Genomic DNA, 20,045 nt, shown 5'->3' on the forward strand with positions numbered 1-20,045 from the left:
TTGGTTCCAATTCTAGAGGTTCTTGTTCTTAGGCAGAACTGGATTTGAATCTAAACTCTACTCAGGGCTGAATATATTATTCACGAGGTCCAGTGCAAAATGAAATGCCAGGTGCCCACCAGGGACTGGCAGCCACGTCCCATGGCAGACAGGAAAGCTTCTGCATCGGGATATGCTAAATACAGGAGTGGGCTATCCAGTCCCCAGCCTAAAGTGCAGTGGGCTACCAGTCCCAGGCAGAGACAGCCACTGTCTTCCCCCCATCCCTCTAGACCCATGGAGTACATGCCCAGCCCTGACCCTCAGGGAAGAGCATGGCATTGATCAAAGAGGAATAGACAATTTGTTGGCATCCAAAGCACCAGGGGACAGGGAGTGAAGGCAGGACATTACAAGAGCTGAGGCTCCAAGCCCCTGACTCAAGCTCCACTGTTGCACTGGACTTCACTCACAAAATATAAACTCAAAGATACAATTATTAAGCATCTCAAGACAGCAACCAAAGAGCATTCAACCCTGGTGTGGGCTCTTTCTGAGTTCAGTCACACTGATTGTACTTCCAGAAAGCCAACTGTAACTCTGCTACATAACCAGACATGATGGCTTTGCTAGTTAAAGAATCTCTCTGTGCCCCAGTTTATACAGTGATGCAATGTGGTTATGGTATCGATCTCACAAAGTTTGGAAGTCAATAGACCAGGCATATAATGCAGTTAGCAATGGTCTTAGCTATTTATTTTTTAATTTCCTGTATTTCTTTCCAGGACTGAATCAAACAGTATTATTACCATCATAAAGGACTAAATTATGTCATTTCATTATTCTTAAGTTGAAACCAAATTCCTTCCTATCATGAACTTCATCAATGACTAGATCATACATTCTCCTAAAAAGATGTCCACGTTAGAAGTAAATTGAGCCATGAGTTAGAGCCATTTGGTCCTTGTGAATAAGTCTTTCCCGGGGTACTTTTTAGCTAGTCTATACCCTTTGGGTCTGCACTTGTAAAGCAAATGAGAAACATTCTTCAGGGCACTTTCAGACCTTTGCATTAGTTGTAGCATGCCAGGGCAAGGCTCCAGGCTTGATAAATTTATGGTCACACACATTAAACCTACAACAACACCTATGTTGCTTATCCTCATTATTCTCCAGGATCCTATCCAGCAGAAAAAGAAGTATCATCCATTCCCCTTACCATCAGTGGAGTCGTCAGCATGCACATTTTTTTGTCTGTTAGTGGATATACTGCCGTCTTGGTCAGATGGATTCCATACTGGTGGTGCTCAGCTGTTTTGGGGGGTCTTTGTGATTCTATGTAATCAACTCACAGCTTTAGGAAAGAATGCAATAATTCTATTCTGTTACCACATAAAACTAAGACTGTGAATAAACTCAGTGTCCTCATAAAATTATCATTAGCAAGATTATCTCACCCATTGAGAAGCTGGTTGTTTTTAATTTGAGAAAGAATATTTCCTCTTTTAGCTTTTGCTTTTTGTGCTCAGGGTCACATAATAGTGTGTCCTAGTAAATAATAATTTCTCAGATTTTATTTGTTCTTCATATTGAGTCACACTCAACTTTTATTTGGAAAATAATTTATCCATAAGTGGTTTGTTTTTTCATAAAAGCTAGTCATTTGTTTTGAATAATAGAAGCATTCAGTAAGTGTTGAATTAAGGTGAAGCCACAGAATTCCTTAATATTTTAATTAGTTTGCAGCTTATTAAGGGATAATATCTATTGGTGTATTGTCATCCATCAAGTTGTAACTCCAAGTTGTATTTGTAATGCCCCCATTTCTGAGAAGCTTATAACACTGTACAGAAGTAAGCCACTAATCCTTCAGATACCTTTGTACCCCAGTATCTACTCATTCTTATCCTTAGTTCTATAATTATAAATTAATGATGGTAACTTTGAACTTTGAGTTACTAATACAGTATCATTACAACAAAATAATACTTGGTTGATTATAAGAAGACCATTTTGTACTATCCATATCAATATGTTATGGTAATTTTTGGTGATAAGAAGCATCAGTTTTTCACAGATTTATCATGTTTACAGAGAATTCAGAAGTATATGGATTCCTGAACATAGTCAATATTAATTCCCTAGATGTCATGAATATTCAATTTCAAGAGTATTAAATAGGATTTTTTTAGGTTACAATATCAGCAATCCATGCAAACTATCTTCTGTTAATAAAGAAAAAGTATTTGACTTATATCTGAACAGGCCAGGGGTGTAGGGTCTCACACAATGTCATAAAGGCTCAGTTTTTCTCCTTATTCTCAGCTGTTTTCTTCTGTTAGCTTTATTATCAAGCCTTTGTTATCTTTATAGAAATAAGACAGTCACAGCACCTCCAGGCTTATATTTTACTGGCTTTACAATGCCAATGGAACAGAAGATCTCTTTTCCAATAGTTCCAGAAAAAATCCTGGGATTGAGCATCATTGTAATTATTTTAGCCAATCTGAGGCATGTTGGCAGAAGCTGAGTATGTGGCCAGACTCACCTAAGTCATAGGAGAAAAGAATGAAGAGGAGTAGTTCTCTAAGGAAAATCAGGATGTTCTTACTGGGAGAGAAGAGAATAGATTCTCCAAAGGGAAAAGCAAGAAATGTCCTCCATAGTTTAACAATAGAAATAGATGAATCTTAAAGACCCTGAATGTATCTTGATAATTTGTTTTATTGATAGATTATTTTGAAAGCATATTATATGTTGGCTGACAATCTTCTAAATTCTTGTCTCATATTGTCTTTTGTGAATATTACATATTTTTGAACTGAATGGTACTTAACCCATTACCCTAGATTAAATTACATTGAATGTGTTCAGCTCCTCCCTTCAGGGAGATAAAATGTTATTACTATGTCATAGTTATCCCTATTGAGGAATCTTTTACTGTATCTTTTACCTGAAATGAGTGTGTTACATTTCTATTTACTTACTACTATTTTTTTAGAATTTATTTCATCTGTGAGAATACTATCTGGAAATAGTAACTGAGATTGTTAACAATTTCTTCCAAAAAGTAAAAAGATTATTTATTTTAAGTTCTCTGAAGAGAAAGCAGATTTAAGTTTGAAAAACCCACTCAAAAAGAATCTTAATGATACAAGAATTGCTAATAGAAACTGACAATTAGGGAGAAAGACTGTTAAGGGCTGAGTTAGCTGGAGTAAATGATGGAGGAAGCAACTACTAATCAAAACACCATCCCTACGATTTTCTCTCCTCTCAGTGGAAGAGGGACCCCTCTAGTGCCAGGGTAAACATTTTCTCTTTGCTCTGAATTCCATCCCTTCCAGACACTTCGGGGACCTTGATCCACTAACTGTCCCCCATGACTATCTTTAGACTCTCCCCATGATCATTTCTCTTCCATTCGTAAGATCTCTCTCACTCTGTATATCTTTTTCTATCTACTGCCCATCTCTCTCCTTTCCTTGGGATCTGTAATCCTGAGAATGATGTCATATGATATTTTCCACTTTTTCATGTTTCATTTATTCATCAGCTGTGACCACCACTAAACTCAAGTTGCTTTCATCTGAATTACAATGGCCATGCATTTGCCAATTCCAGCAGATGCTGTGGATTTTCATACAATTTTTTCATCCTTGTTTTCCGTAAGCAAGGATCCTACTATACCTCTGACTCCGATCTTTTTTTTTTTCTCTCTTGACTCAGTCCACTTCCAAGTGGCTTTTAACATATCACTTTTTTGTAACCGGTGGAGCAACAGCCAGAGTTGAACATGGTTCTGCTGGTCTAAGCCCCATGCTGTTTCAGTTATAAACCCTGTAGAAAATATAATATTGCATTCATCATTTTAAATCCTCAGTTTATTTAGGGGCTTTGAAACAGAAGATATATTGCCATCACCCTTTTAACTGAGTAAGACACAAAGGAAGTTTTTAGAAGTCTACACAGAAAACCTCAGTAAAAATCCAAGAAACTGCTACAATTCTTTTCTTCCTTCTCACCCTGGCACTTCCTACATCATTTTGGCTGGTGCATTTATTAGGATCAGTTTTCTTGAATTCTGATTCTTACCTTTACATTTTGAAATTTTTAATTTGTTACTAAAATATAATATGCAGGGGAGGTGACTGAACACAAAAGACATATTTTATGAAAGACAGAGACTTCAAGACTTCAAATTTGGGTTTATTTGGTATCTCTAATATATGACAGAATATTTTTTAAATGTATATTAAGTTAAAAATTAAATTCACAGGCAAAAGTTTCAAGTGATTAAAAGACCATGATTATTTGGTAATAATAATGGTCCTTTTTTATTTTTTGAAATAATTAATAGATACACAGGAACTTGCCAAATAGTACATAGAGGTTGCAGGTACCCTTCACCCGTTACCCTGATAGTTACATTTTACATAACTTTAATACTTTATGAAAACCAGGAAATTAGTTTTGGTAAAATGTGCTTGCATATTTCTATGCCATTTTCTCAAATGTGTAAGTTTGTCTGACTACCACCACAAGTAAGGTACAGAATTGTTCTATCACCACAAATATCCCTTTCATGCACACTCTCTCCGCACACTCTCTCCCACAACCCTGAGCCCATGATAACCACTACTCTGTTTTCCATCTGTATAATTTTATCATTTTGAGAAGGTTATATAAATGGAATCATATAGTATAGGAAATGTTGAGATTGGCTTTTTTCACTCAACATAGTGCTCTTGAGATACATCCAAGTTATGTATGTATCAATAGTTGGTTCTTTTTTATTGCTATGATTGCTTTTTGTTGCTTTGTAGTGAAGCATTTTACATTCAAATTGTTGCAATATCACTCAGTAATGGACTCAAATGAAAACCAGTTGAACTGTACATGTGCATTATGGCAACAATAGATAAGAAAATGAAATAGAATTGGTATAACTCTGCCTTCCTAAAATCTAAGTTTCTTTCATGGGCAATTCTAGAAAGGACTTAACCTGTTCCTTAGTAGAATGGGTGGCTTTCTGCCTGCTATAATCTGAGTGGGTCTAAAAGCTCCCTTTCTAAAAAAATACTGCTCTAGGTTTGCCTTAGTCCTGGAAATTCCCATCATTAGTCAATATAACTGTCAATGAAAACTCTTCTTTACTTAAAGTTGCATTATACGTTTGAAAAGGCATGGAAGAAATAAAGTATTAATCTACTATCCCACTCATTGTAATAGCAAATATATGAGGGTGAAAGGGGAGTTGATATATATTATTTGAAATTCTGGACTTCTGTGAAACTTAATAACCTAAAAAAAATTAAATTAAATAAATCTCATACTTTTGAAAATTTCCCAAGAACTACTGCTTGTGCCTCACTTATGGTCATTTTTCCCCCTCTCCTCCTAAAATTAGAAATAGATTAGATTGGAAAAGATTCTCTTCATTCACATAAGGTTACATTATATACTCTCCTGGAAATTAAAGAATATTTGAATATTAACAATTCAACAACCCAACACAATAGCTTTTTTAAGAGACTCAACATTTTGAAATAGGTTATAAAACATCACTTGATATATAAAATAATTTTAAATATCTAGGATTTTGTTTCAGTAAAGTGGTTTCCTGGAAAACAGACTCTAAAATAATGGCAACTACTAAGTTATTAAAGTCAGAGAAATCATGTGATTGTTCTAAAATCCTTATAGTAAAATGGTACCTACATCTTTCTGGAGGAAGAACAAGAGGCTGGAAATCTCTACAGATTACAAATCAGGAAACGCTGTACCACTTAGACTCCTTACAAAACAAACCCTTCACACTTAGTCTCTGGTGTACCAGGATGTCTGCCCCAGGAAGAAATAGATTTTCCTCTATAGTCAAGTAATTTTTAAAAGCTGAAAAATTCCTCTAAGAACCACAAAACAACAGCCACACATTCAACTATAGGAATGAAAAGACATGCTCTGTGGCTGCTGCAGTTGTATCTTAGTAAAGCTGAATGTCATGATCAAGGTTTCCAAATTTAGACAAGGTTTTATGAGCCTTTACCTCCAAAGCATGACTGACAGACTCCATTATTCAGGTGGATCTGTATAATTTAAGCCCCTGAGTTTTTTTTTTTTGTTTTTTTTCTTTTTCTTTTTTTATTGAGGTATAATAACATACAACATTATATTAGTTTCAGGTACACAACATAATGATTCAATATTTGTATATACTGTGAAACGATCACCACAATAAGTCTAGTTAACATCCATCACCACACATAGTTACAGAATGTTTTTTCTGGTGAGGAAAACTTTAAGATTTACTCTGTTAGCAACTTTCAAATATGCAGAACACTACAGGTATACCTGGGTAATATTGCAGGTTTGATTCCAGACCACCTCAGTAAAGCTGATATTGCAATAAAGCGAGTCACACAAGTTTTTTCATTTCCCAGTGCATATAAAAGTTATGTTTGCATATACTGTAACCTATTAAGTGTGCAATAGCATTATGTCTAAAAAATACACACTTTATGTACAAGATACTTTATTGCTAAAAAATGCTAACCATCACCTGAGCCTTCAGTGAGTCATAATCTTTGCTGATGGAGGCTTTTGCCTCAATGTTGATGGCTATTACTGATTGTTCCTGAAGTTGCGGTGACAGTGGAAATTTATTAAAATAAGACAGTAACAAAGTTTTTCACATTGATTGACTCTTCCTTTCACAAATAAATTCTTTGTAGCATGCCATGCTGTTTGATAGCATTTTACCCACAAAAGAACATCTTTCAAAAACTGTAATCAATCTTCTCAAACCCTGCCACTCTTTTATCAACTAAGTTTGTATAATATTCTAAATCCTTTATTGTCATTTCAACAATCTTCACAGCATTTCACCAGGAGTAGATTACATCTCAAGAAACCGCTTTCTTTTCTTTTCTATCAGAAGCAATTTCTCATCCATTTAAGTTTTATCATGAGATTGTAGCAATTCAGTCATAGATAGTGATTAATCTGATGGATCTGGGCAAAGTAAATTGAACCTTCTGGAGAGGAGTCACTCTATTAGATGCCATTGAGAACATTCATGATTCATGGGAACAAGTGAAAATATCAACATTAATGGAAATTTGGAGAGAGTTAATTCCAACCCTCATGGTAACTTTGAGGAGTTCAAGGCTTCAGTGGATTTAGTAACTGCAGATATGCTGGAAATAGCAAGAGAAATAGAATTAGAAGTGGAGCCTGAAGATGTGACTGAATAGCCCCTGAGTTTTTATCTCCATCTGTGTATCTAAAATTATGCCAGAAGTTTCTACAAGTAGTTATAATTTATATTTACTAAAGAACAATCTCAGAAATAAAAGTATTAATGAAAGCAAAAGTGAAGATAATTTATAAAATCTGTTTGTGCTAGTGGTCTCAATAATATAGGCTAAAATTATTTTAACTTCTTAAGGTAACATTAATATGTTAGTCTAGATACTGTTTATGGCATTATTTCTTATTTTATATTTTTCATTTTAAGATTTTAAATGTGAATTTTCTTTCTGAGGGTACTTTATGTTTTTATATGTATATCATATATCTTGTTTTGAAGTTCTTGGTGCTTTAAATGCAATAAATTTCTTGCCATGGATATCACATCTGCATATTGCTGGTCCTTCACTATTTCTTTTTCGAACAAGGCAAGGCATGGCATAAGTTCTATTTAGAAAAACAAAAATTTTAATCTATTTCTGTGCATTGCTTAAGTTCTCATTTTTTGAGTTAATATATTTTTCAGATACTTTGGACATTTTATATGTTATATTTCCACTTTTAATTCCTAATTTCTTAATTGAAGATGGACTGTATTCTCTTCTCTGAAGAGAGTTATTTGGCAGCTTAGAAATTCATCCAATGGATTGTAAATCCCATACGAGCATGGGTTTTACTCATCATCAAATCCCTAGCACTTAACACACAACAAGCAGCCAATTCTTTTGACATTTTCATGGGTCACGGGCCCAGCTGCTCCGCGGCATGCGGGATCCTCCCGGACCGGGGCACGAACCTGTGTCCCCTTCATCGGCAGGTGGACTCTCAACCACTGCGCCACCAGGGAAGCGCCTCTTTTGACATTTTTTAATGGAGCACTCACTATGTGCTAGCTTTCTTCTGGGTGCTAGGGATGAGCAGTAACCCAAAATCCTCTCTCTTGTGGAGCTAAAATTCCAGTGGGGAGGAGACAAACAGTAAACACATAAGTAAGCATGTAAATGACTTAATAAAGGTGATATGAAGACAAAGTAGGATAAGTGAGAGAGAATGCCAACTTTATACAACTTTGTAATTTAATGAACGAGAAAAATAAGGCTTATAAAAGGTCAAATGACGTTTCCAAATCACTCAGCTAGATAGCAACATAGTCAGCACTTGTTTTCTTGAACTCCAAATCCAATGTTATTTCCACGATTGAGTACTGGCTTTTAATGTTGTAAATGGGAGAAGACACTATTCTATAATATTACAGCTCCTTCTCTTGAGCATGAAGTTTGAATGAACATCTTCCTGTTTAAATACAAATTCTTCAAGGATAATAATTGTATCTTAATTACATAAGACAATTTATTGCTTTTGAAACAGAAATTCCAAGTTTTTCACACTGGAGTGGAATTTTCTAGGAAACAGTGAAATGTCATTTTGTGGCTAATTACCCTATTAATTTGCTTTAATTAAAATGAAAATAATCTTATGATAAGTTTATTCAGAAATGTTATTTTTTCCAAATAAGTGTATTGTTCTTTTTTAAGGTATGTAGTACACACACACACACACACACACACACACACACACACACAATCCAAATACAAAATGGGAAGAAACATGAATATAAAATTTATAAAATTAAATATACAAATGATCATTTAATGTATCCAGAAAAGAGGGGATATGTTTATACATATAACTGATTAACTTTGCTGTACAGCAGAAAGTAACACAACATTGTAAAGCAACTGTACTCCTATAAAAAGTAATAAAAAAAAGAAAAATGTACAACTTCACTCAAAGACATGCAAATTTAAAAATTAATGAAACCCTTTTCTTTCGTTTTTTTTTGGTTTAGCTTTTCAAATTAACAAAGATTTGTAACTAATAATAATGATTTGAGGGAGACACTTTCATCTTATACTTCTGGCAGGAGGGTTAATGACACAAATTTACTACAGTTCTATTTAACAATAAATACCAAGTACTTTAAAAATTCTGTAGTTTAGACAGAAGAATTTAACTTCCAGAAATTTATTCTTAGAAAAAAAAATTTTGTGATTCACTGCAATGTGTTGAGTCCTTTTTTTTTTTTTTAGTATTTTTAATAGTTAGTATGCAAAGATTCCTCATTTTCCAGAAGAGAGAGTCCTAAATGGGAATAGATTATTCCCCAATCTAGTCAACTTCTAATTTTAAGAGAAGAGGGAAAAAAGTGACCATGAATGAGGCATGAGCAGCAGTTCTTGGGAAATCTTCAAAGGATAAAATTTATTTTATTAGTTTTTGTAAGGTATTGAGCATCATAAAAGTCTGGAATTTCAAGTAATATACTGAGAATGCATTTTTTAAAGAGCAGGTATTAGGTACAAGATGTTTAGAATAACAAAAAAAAATATTCTAAATGTTTTGAAATGAGAAAATACTGTAACAAATCAATAAATTATGATATATTTTTAAAATTTTATATTATGTCAATATGAGAAATATTTTCAAAGATTACTTAATGATATAGAAAATCTCCCAGTATTTTTCAATCAAAAAATCATAAAGAAAAATATATACAAAAAAAAAATGCAAAATGGGATATATGAATTTTTTATACACATTTAATTCTATACAGGAACAGGAAAAAAAGCCTAGAAAAAGTTAACCAAAAATGATGCTAACAGTAGGTATTTCTGTATTCTGGAATTAAGTGATTTTTGTTCTCTTCATCATAATTTTCTATTTACCTAGATTTTCTGTAGTTGCCTGTAATATGTATGCACTACCTTTCTAAAATTTCTAACATTTGTCTTTGTTGGATTGTTTTGTAAGAAGTGAAACAAAATAGTTACGTTTGAATGCAAAGTTAACCATTTCTACCTGCCTGCCAATGTCCCGACTCTGCTCTCATCCCACTGAAGTGAAAATATTAAGAAGCCTGGGGTGTATCTTTCCACATATTTCTCATAGTTGATACAAACCTATACATTTTTTTTTTTTTTTTTGCGGTATGCGGGCCTCTCACTGTTGTGGCCTCTCCCGCTGCGGAGCACAGGCTCCGGTCGCGCAGGCTCAGTGGCCATGGCTCAGGGGCCTAACCGCTCCGCGGCATGTGGGATCTTCCGGGACCGGGGCATGAACCCGTGTCCCCTGCATCAGCAGGTGGACTCTCAACCACTGCGCCACCAGGGAAGCCCAACCTATACATTTTTTAATGTTTGTTTTTAATTTCTGTTTTACCAAAACAAAACTGTTATGCTCACTATTTTGCAGCTCTTTTTCACTTAGTATATCATGATCGTCTGACGAGCAGATCTGCTGTTCAGATTTCTTTATGCATGTATCATTTACATAAGTATGATTTACTGAAATGAAAGATTTCATGTGGATTTTTTTATTACGACACTTTTTAACTTTCTCTTAATTCTGTAACTTTCCATGCATTCATTTTCACTCCCAGATAGTAATCTGTCAAAATTTACTTATGTAATTACCCACATATACATAGTTTTATTTGCTTTTTAAAAATATAATATTGTATACACTTATTTGCATCTTACTACTATTGCTTAATACAATTTTAGTAGAATCTTAAAGTCAACCATGCTAATTCAGTCTTTTTAGTGACAGCCTAATATTCCATGCTGTTGATGTGCCATAATTAATCCAATTATTCATCTATAGCATTTTTTTTTACAACGATACAGTCAACATCCCTGATCATCTAACCTAATGAATTGGTGCTTTAATTGCTATGGGATAGATATTCAGGAGTGGGATTGCCAGGTCTAAGGATAGGTATCTTTTAAATTGAAGTAGATAGTGATAGATTCCTCTCCCATACCCAAAAAAGCTATAACAATATACATTTCTACAAGCAATAGATGAGAATATGTTTTTCCCAAGATTTCCACTAGGAATAAATATTATTTCCAGTCTGATAGGTATGAATGGTATTTTATTGTTTGTTTCACATGTATTCCCCTAATCCTATTTCACCATATTTTTATGTTTATTAGCCTTTGAATTTTCCCTAGTGTGAACTGCTTATCCATAATTTCTTTTGCAGTTCAAGTTTCTATTGCGTTTTGTCTTCTTGTCAGTTTAACAATTTTTTGTGGGATTTTAGCTTTTAATCTACCATTCTCATTACAAATTTTGTAGAGAAAGTTTATCTATATTTCTTTACAGTTTATGCATTTCTGTTCTTGTTTAAAAGGCCTCCCTCTTGATTTTTACATGTGGCCTCCCAAGTTTACTTCTAAAATTACTATTCCTCAATCTATCTGGAATTTGTTTTGCCCATGATATGCAGTAGGAGTCCAACCTGGTTTCATCCTGAAATAATACACAGATGTTCCTACAATTCCACTCCTGGGTATTTATCTGAAGAAAATGTAAACACTAATTTGAAAAAAATATATGCACCCCCATGTTCATAGCAGCACTATTTATAAGAGCTGAAATATGGAATCAACTAAGTACTCACTGGCAGATGAATGGATAAAGAAGATGTGAAATATATTTATATATGAATGAAATCTTGCCATTTGTGACAACATGGTTGGACCTGGAGGGTATTAGGTAAAATAAGTCAGACAGAGAAAGACAAATATTGTATGATTTCACTTATATGTGAAATCTAAAAGACAAAACAAATGAATAAATATAACAGCAGAAACAGACTCACAGATACAGAGAACAAACTACTGATTACCAGAGGAGGGGGGGTCAGGGGAGGGGCTAAATAGGTGAAGGGGATTAAGAGGTACAAACTACAGTTTTAAAATAAATAAGTCACAGGAATGTAATGTATAGCACAGGGACTATAGTCAATATTTTATAATAACTTTGTATGGTATGTAATCTATAAAAATATTGAATCACTATGTTGTATACCTGAAATTAGTATAATATTGTAAGTCAACTATACTTCAATAAAAATAAATAGATATCAGCAAAAAGTTAATAATAATACCCAGTTATGTTTATTGAATAAACCACATTCTCCCCCACTGAAATGATACTGCCTATGTCATACATTAAATTTTCATATGTTCTGCAAAAAATTTGTAGAATCTTTATTCTACTACATTGATCTGTTTTCATTCTTATAAGACAACCATATGATCACATCTTTATTGGAGTATAATTTCTTTACAATGGTGTGTTAGTTTCTGCTTTATAACAAAATGCATCAGCTATATGCATACGTATATCCCCATATCCCCTCTCTCTTGCGTCTCCCTCCCACCCTCCTATCCCACCCCACTAGGTGGTCACAAAGCACCGAGCTGATCTCCCTGTGCTATGTAGCTGCTTCCCACTAGCTATCTATTTTACATTTGGTAGTGTATATAAATCCATGCCACTCTCTCACTTTGTCCCAGTTTACCCTTCCCCCTCCCCTTGTCCTCAAGTCCATTCTCTACGTCTGCTGATCTATTTTTAATATGGACTATTTGCTAAAGCAAATTCCTCCTTAGTAATCTTTTTTATATTCACTTAGCTGTTGTTAGACATTTATTCTTCCTTGAGAAATTTATGTTTGTCCTAGGTGCTTTAAACTAATCCCCATTGTGATTCTAATTGCAATTCTTTTCCCACTAAACATGGTATTTCATTGTTAATATTTTTATGTCCTTCAATAGAGTTTTATAGTTTATCCATAATCTGACATAGTTTAATATTTTAATGCCTACTTTTAAAAGCTAGTAAAATTTAGCTGTGAATCCATCTTATCTTGGTGCCTTTTTTTTTTTTTTTTTTTGCGGTATGCGGGCTTCTCACTGCTGTGGCCTCTCCCGTTGCGGAGCACAGGCTCCGGACGCACAGGCTCAGCAGCCATTGCTCACGGGCCCAGCCGCTCCGCGGCATGTGGGATCTTCCCGGACCGGGGCACGAACCCGTGTCCCCTGCATCGGCAGGCGGACTCTCAACCACTGTGCCACCAGGGAAGCCCCGACTATATTTTATAGATGGTAGTCTTTAGCTTTATGGGGTCACACATTCCTTTGAGTATAGTGATAGAGGTTATACTAATAAAAGAATTATACATTATAGTAACACTAATAGTAGTGAACATTCACTGAGTGCTTACTGTGTACTCAGCACATGGAAAAATCTCATTTAGTCTTCACAACAATATTAGGTTGGTACTGCTATGTTTTATAGGTATGGAAACCAAAGTGTGGAGAGGGTAGGAAACTTGCCTGATTTCATATTCCTATCTCACACTTGGACAAGAGCAATTGCAATGTGGGTCAACACATTAAAATTTGACAAGCAGTACTCTAGAAAGTAGTTCTACCATGTATGTAGTTCTATCAGAGAAACCAGGCCTTTCTTCACTTTGCATTTGTTTTACTGCTGCCCAAATCAACGAGTGCTTTAACATGAAGGATTCCCCTCTTTCTCTAAACTCCTGTAATTATTTTCTGCACAATTAATTTGCAAGTAAATTACACGCTGTTCTATTGTTTCTACTGATTTCGTTTGTATGTGCTGGTAGTATACAAAGTCGCATCTTATTTACCTTTGATTAGGTTGAATAATACATGCAGTTGACATGGTTGCCTTATATATAGTTAAATTTATCCTGATTTTTAAATTCTGTTATAACTAGTGGCTTAATACTACCTTGTATAACAGTTCTCATTGGTTTTGGAAGCTACTAGGAGATAGATTATATCACCTTATCTTTGAATACCCCTGCATGCTTTGCCTATAATAAGGCACTTAATATTTACCAAATCAAATTTTAGACAAAGGACCACACAATGAAAGCATGTTAACTAAACTATAACCATCTCAGGAAATGCACTTATATTACTTTTGTGTCCTTGGAGCAACCTAGCATACTGCTTGTAGTTCAGCAGTGCTCAATGAACTAAAAAAGCTGCTGAAGATGTGACATCCAGCATGGCAAGCATACAAGCAGCACAGGGTTTCTAGATACTAGAGTATGTTTAATACCTGCCACGGCTCTACCTCTCTTTTGTTGTATTTATATAGACATGCACCACCAAGCTTTAACTTATTCCATTCAACATTGGCCTTATTCTGATGAAAGCAACAAATGCTGAATTATGATTAAGATATGCTCAATTTCCATTCTTTTTTAAAATTATTTTTTGATTTCAGCTCTGGTCCTCAATATAACTGAGAAAATAAAAATAGTTATCTTGCTCTGTGTTTTATCATCTAGAGACAAAAATCATGAATATTTTTAATTCCTTGGCCCAAATTGATAACTCATTAGAAAGCCAATAGACTCCAAACCAAACATGAACACAACAAAAACAGAAAGATATGAACATTTAATTTTCCCTAAAAATGTAGTTCTTAAGGATGCAATCTTTCAGATGTGACCACTTATACAAAGTTGCATTTGACATTGAAGACAACTTAGAATATTTCAAAATGCACTGTGTAGATATAGAATTTTGCTGAGAAATCTGTATCATAATTAATCTGAATATATAATTTTGCATTAATAACATTTTAGGTAACATGCATTTTTAAAGTGAAAAAATTTTTATGAAATATAGGTAGCTGTGAAATCAACTTTCTTGTCTAGATTGAAACCAATAACTGTGCCTTTTAACTTAACTATACCAATTGATAAGTACCAGGGTACTTCCATAGTATGTAAATACATGAGCGCCATTGAAACACTGGGTGACAGTGTTTGTTATTTAATTGAGGCTTAGCATACATTGGATTTTAATTTTTAGAGAACATTAGGTTGAATTAGGAATTCTTTCACTGTCCTTTCTCTGTGGAACTCTGACATCAGGCCACATCTGTACTCAGACATACCTCCTTCTTTGGCATTCACCTTTTTTTCCCCCCTTTATCAATTATTATTATTTCCTAAATTCAGAGTCATTCTTGGTTACTGTAATTGAATTTTATATTAAACTTTCCCTTCTAAGCATCACTGATGTAATAAATACACATAGTGAGACGTCCATTTTTTTTCAGTTTTGTTAAGATCCAGGCTTAGAATCATAACAGAATGTGGAGTTTATCTCAGTCACAGTTCAGCAGTAGTTTGTGTGCGTAAGGACATGACATAATAATTGGAATATTTCAATGTTGTGCTCAGAAACCTCTGAACTCATAAAAATGTGAGAAGTTGAATAAATAACTGCAGAAGAGAATTCCAGAGTGACTTACTTTGACTTACATATAAAATACTATCATCAGTTCAGAACCCATTGTACCTAAGAAAGTATGAAATTTTGGCTTTTGCTTGTAGGCAAAACATTGAGAACGTGGCTCCACTTATTTTACTAGCAATTTGGTTCACCTATTAAGAAGAACATTTTTTCACTCTTATCACTGTGAATACTATATCTATTTTGAATGAAGCCCGAATAATTACACTTTAAAGAAGAGCTCCAAAAGTTAGGATGAAGAATTTTACCTCTTAGGAATGACATTTCTTTAATCTCCAGTTAGAAGAAAAAATTAAAATGAATGCTTTTATAAAGGGCTACCTTTCCATTAACATAGCAACAATCATTATTGACTTTAACCTATATAGGCATACAAACCATTTTCTGCCCTTATATAGGGTAACAATATTCAACATGTCTTACAGTCTTTATTATACGAGGTTTAAATTTCTCTTGCTAAAATTTAAGGCCATAGAGCTCATAAATATTTTAGAAAACACAAAAATAACTCTTTCCTATTGCACTGCAAAAATTAGATGGCGAATCCCTTTCTATAGCTCTTCTAGTTACATAAATTTGTGTTTTCCTAAACCTTTGTTGATACTCATTTATATCTGCTGTATTTTTAGGTGTACTTTGATTTTATTTTACTTTGAATTATTTTTAGATGAGTGCTTTAGGAATTACATGCTTAACTTTTCGCCTTCTAGTTGGAGTTAATATAGTACCTCTGCAGATAAAAATATCAAACCATGTACCATATAGGTTCATTTAGTCCCCCATCCTTTATGTTTTTCATACGTATTACATTTATATATGTTATAAACCCCACAATTCATTGCTGTAATTTTTCTTTAACGAGTTATTTATGTTTTAAATAAATTAAGAAGGGAAAGGCTAGCTTCTTATATTTATCAACATACTTACCATTTCTAACTGGTAAATTTAGGTAGTGGTAAATGGTGCCTTATTTATTCCTAGAGTTTAAAGGCATCATTTGCCATTTGCCAGAACAACGTTTAGCATTTTTCTATAGTACAGGTTTACTTGCAATGAATTTTCTTGGTTTTCTTTTATCTGAAAATGTCTTTAATTTGACTTTATTCCTTAAGAATATTTTCAATGGATAAAAAATTCTTGGTTAGCTCATCACCAGTCACAGGCAATTTTGAAATCCAAACAAGCAAGCTCCATTTGTTTTCACTGCCTGGGAATAGTCCTTTGTGATTCAGTGCAGCACCCTTTGTAATCAGGGTGCTACCCTCCGAGTAATCCTTCCTTTTTATGAAAGATATTATGTATCTGCAGCTAAGTAGCTTTATCATCCTGTATCTTGCCTATAGAGTTTTGGAAGTCCAATAGCCTTCCTTCATTTTTTACATTTTGTACTCTCTCTGTCCTTTTAAAATTCAAACTGGCAGTATTACCACTAATATAAAATTTTCAAGGACCTTATGAGTCTCCCATGTATGTCACACAAATTCACTCCATAAGACAGGAGGATCTTCCACATATCTTTCCTAGAAACCATCACTTCAAAGATTATCTACTCTCTTTTTGCTTTCATTATCCGTGATGAAAAGTATGCATCATTGAAATTGTTATTCTTTTATACATAATTTGTCATTTTTCTCTGACGTCTCTACATGTGTGATTTTCTTCTAACTTCTTTATTTTTATCTTCTGCTGAGATGGCTGAAGGGATCTGAATCACACACTTAGTCATTTCAAAAAGGCTTTTATGTGAATGAATTCCATGATCCTTAAATCTTTAGAAGAATTAGCAAAAGATTGTCCAGCTACACCCTCAGTTGTTTTGGGTTTTTATTGCTAGAGCACATTTTCCTGACAGTGAATTTCTTAATTTTAGTGTCTGTTGCAATCCGGATAGGCAGATTATGTCCCAAATCATCAAATCCTGATCCTTTTTGAATAATAGTTTTTCATCATTGTGTATCTGTTCTCTCACATTTTACTCCAAGAAGCAAGAAGAAACCAGGCCACAGCTTCAACACTTTGCTTGGAAATCTTCTCAACTAAATATTTGAGTTTATTACTTATAAGTTCTATTTTCCATGTAACTGCAGAACACAGCTCTACTAAGTTTTCTGCCATTATATATCTCCTTTTTGTCAGTTTCCAATAACATGTTTCTTATTTCTTCCAAGTCCTCTTAGCAAGGTGATTAACATCCATATTTTTACTAATAGGCTTTTCAAGGTAATCTAGGCTTTTCCTATAATGCTCCCGAAAATTTTTCCAGGCTCAATCCATTGCCCAAATCCAAAGTCACTTCCACATTGTAGGGATTTATTACAGCACCACCGTGCTTCCAATACCAAAATCCGTACCAGATTTCTATGGCTTTCGTAACAAATTACTACAAGCCTAGTGGGTTAAACAATGCAAATTTGTCTTACAGTTCTGGACAGCAGAAGTCTGAAATGGTTCTTGCTGAGCTAAAACAAAAGTGTCAGCAAGACTGCATTCCTTTCTGGAGATCCCACACACTTTCTTTTTTTGCTTTCTTCAGTGTCTTGAAACTACCTGAATTCCTTGGCTCATGGCCCTTTTCCATGTTCAAAGCCAGCAGTGGCTGGTCTAGTCTTTCTCACATTGCATCATCTGAAACTGACTCTACTGCTTCCCCCTTCCGTATTTTAGGACCCTTGTGATTACACTGGACCCACCCATATAATCCAGAAAAATCTCCTTTTTTAAGGTCAGATGACTAGCAACTTTACTTCCGTATGCTACCTTAATTCCCTTTTGGCATGTGACTTAACATATTCAATTTCCAAGCATTGGGGTATGGACATCCTTGGGCTGCCATTATCCATTCTACAATCGCAAGCTTAAAATGCCAGCTATCTCCCTTGTAATGGCAACACCCCAAATCTCAGTTCATTCCTTTTAATTTTGGCTGTGTTGTTAGGAATTTACCTCACAGATATGCCTTTCAGATTAGCCAAAGAACTGGTTAGGGTTTATACATAGAATTCAGGGCTCCCTCCCTCTTAGGCTTTCTCTTTTCTGAAATCTCAGTGACATCAGCCAGTGATTATGGTTGATCCAAACTCTGTCCTCAGTTCTTCCAGCCAGTAAGACTGTGGATTTTCTATTGAAGATTTAGTTGCTCTACATGATGAAGACTGGTAACTGTCATTGGTTGAAAAGTCATGTATATGGCAAACTCACTTAGTGTGATTCCCTTCTACCAACTGTCCATTTCCTTCTAGTGACTGTCTGTTTTTGGACACTCTTTAGTGCCTTTAGGTAGGTTTTCTTTTTCCTTCACAGAAAAAATACAGTTGTTATCTGTGTGAGTATTGGTATGAAGGTTGGTCTGAAGGCTGGTGTGAGCTCTCTAGCCATATGAGAAGGCTTTATATTCATTTTTTAAATTGTTGATGGCCTTGTTTACTTGCTTCAATATATTAAATTCCACTAGAACAATGTTTCCTTTTTACCTTCCATTATCACTTGGATCACTCACTTTGAATAATATTAACTCTATTTCTTCATACCTAATGCATCCTCTCCTACTATCAGATTTTTTTAAATTGAAGTATAGTTGATTTACAATATTATATTAGTTTCAGGTGTACAACATGAGGAGGGGCAAGATACTCCTATCAAATGTTTTTAGGAAATCATGTTCAGTGAAATTCAACATATATAATGAAAAAATGCACAAATCACATGTATACTGTTTGATGAATTTTTCTCAAAGTAAACACACCATCATAGCCAGTATCCAGATCAAGAAATGGAATATTATCCGTTACTCAGACAATCACCCTATGCCATCTTCCACTCACTATAAACTCTCTTCCTTAAAGCTAATAATTATCTTGACTTCTACCAATTAGTTTTGCTTGTTCTGGAACTTATGTAAATAGACTCACAAAACACATTGATTTTTTACATCTGTATTGGAGTATAATTGCTTTACAATGGTGTGTTAGTTTCTGCTTTACAACAAAGTGAATCAGTTATACATATACATATGTTCCCATATCTCTTCCCTCTTGTGTCTCCCTCCCTCCCACCCTCCCTATCCCACCCCTCCAGACGATCACAAAGCACTGAGCTGATCTCCCTTTGCTATGCGGCTGCTGCCCACTAGCTATCTACCTTACGTTTGGTAGTGTATATATGTCCATGCCTGTCTCTCGCTTTGTCAACACATTGATTTTTTTGGTGTGTATGGTTTCTTTTGTAACCAGACGAGGCTGGTACCAAACCCAAAAGGCCAATACTGAAGAGACAAATGTTGGTGGAAAATGAAAAGTTGTTTTATTCAGGAGGCCAGGAGCTGGGGACGATGGAGGACTAATGTCCTAAGACCATCTCCAAGTTGCTGGTTAGGAGTCAAAGGTTTTAAAGGCAGTGGGAGGGAGGGGGCTGCAGGGTGCATGTTCAGCTTGTGCACAATTCTCGGATTGGTTGGCATTAAGGTGAAGTTTCGAGCATCACCAATCTTCTGGTTTCAACCAGTCTGGGGTCTAGGTGCTTGTGGTCAGCCGTTTTCAGCTGGGGTGGGGGGAGGCTGCCTCTGTAAAAACAACTTAGGGGTGTGTGTCAGACCTTTATCTGTATCTTTCAGGGAACTGGGAGTTTCGTGACTTTGCTATGTTGATGCATTTGTAG

General features: G+C 34.8%; 1 protein-coding gene across 1 annotated transcript in view; it reads left to right on the forward strand.

Moving 5' to 3' along the window:
- HTR1F (5-hydroxytryptamine receptor 1F) overlaps positions 1 to 20,045 on the forward strand; it is a 134,982-nt gene that overhangs the window by 33,304 nt on the left and 81,633 nt on the right. The window lies entirely within an intron of this gene.

This window comes from Monodon monoceros, unplaced genomic scaffold (assembly GCF_005190385.1).
Source record: "Monodon monoceros isolate NGI ecotype Baffin Bay Population unplaced genomic scaffold, NGI_Narwhal_1 Super_Scaffold_11, whole genome shotgun sequence".
In the NCBI taxonomy this organism is placed as follows: domain Eukaryota; kingdom Metazoa; phylum Chordata; class Mammalia; order Artiodactyla; family Monodontidae; genus Monodon; species Monodon monoceros.